This window comes from Oryzias melastigma, unplaced genomic scaffold (genome assembly GCF_002922805.2).
Source record: "Oryzias melastigma strain HK-1 unplaced genomic scaffold, ASM292280v2 sc00246, whole genome shotgun sequence".
Taxonomy (NCBI): domain Eukaryota; kingdom Metazoa; phylum Chordata; class Actinopteri; order Beloniformes; family Adrianichthyidae; genus Oryzias; species Oryzias melastigma.
Window position 1 is genome coordinate 474419 of NW_023416888.1, and position 832 is coordinate 475250.

Genomic DNA, 832 nt, shown 5'->3' on the forward strand with positions numbered 1-832 from the left:
GCACAGTCGAGGGGGGGCCTGAGAGAAGAGAGAGTCACCAAGGCGTTGCAGAATGCAGATTACCATGACGACGGGCTCAGTTTCTCACACCTTCGGCGGAGTTGTTTTGGTACAGGCGGGGGGTTTCCTGATTAGAGATCTTTGTTTGCTCGCAGACAGACAAAGCTTTCTGCCTGCCTGCTGAAATCCAGGTGCTGCGTTATGGCGGAGAAATTCACAGATATGGTCAATTTTCTTGATTCCCTCCAAGTCGAGCCGACACTCGCTCCATGATGGAGCTAAGAATTAAAAAAAACAAAGATTGAAAATCTGTAGAACTTAATTACCTATAAGTAGCAACGAACCCTAAGTTTAACCAAATGAGATCAACTCACGAACATGAAGTTTGAGTCTTACTTGAAGGTGTAATTATGGAGTAACTTTTTGACTGTGAACTGGATGATGATCTGAGTGGGGCGGGTGGTGTTGCTCTGACCAATACGATGCACTGAGTCCAAAATTAGGTCCATCTTCTCCTTCCAGGGTGGGAAAATAATCCCCACGATTTTTGCAACTTGTTGCCATGTGTTTTCTTCTTTTTCTTCTTTTAAGCCGTTAAGACGCAGATTCCATCTTCTTTTATATCGCTCCAAATCAGCAGCTTTTCTATCGACTTCAACAACTTTCTTTTGCAGCTCTTCATTCACAGTTGCCAGCTGTTTTAGCTCTATTTCCATCACTTAATATTTTTCCTTGCATTCTCTAATTTCAGCACAGTTGAAATCAACAGCTTTATCAATGTTTTGACTTGGATGATGTCTGTGAGATGGTTCCCACTCCTACTAGTTGGAGG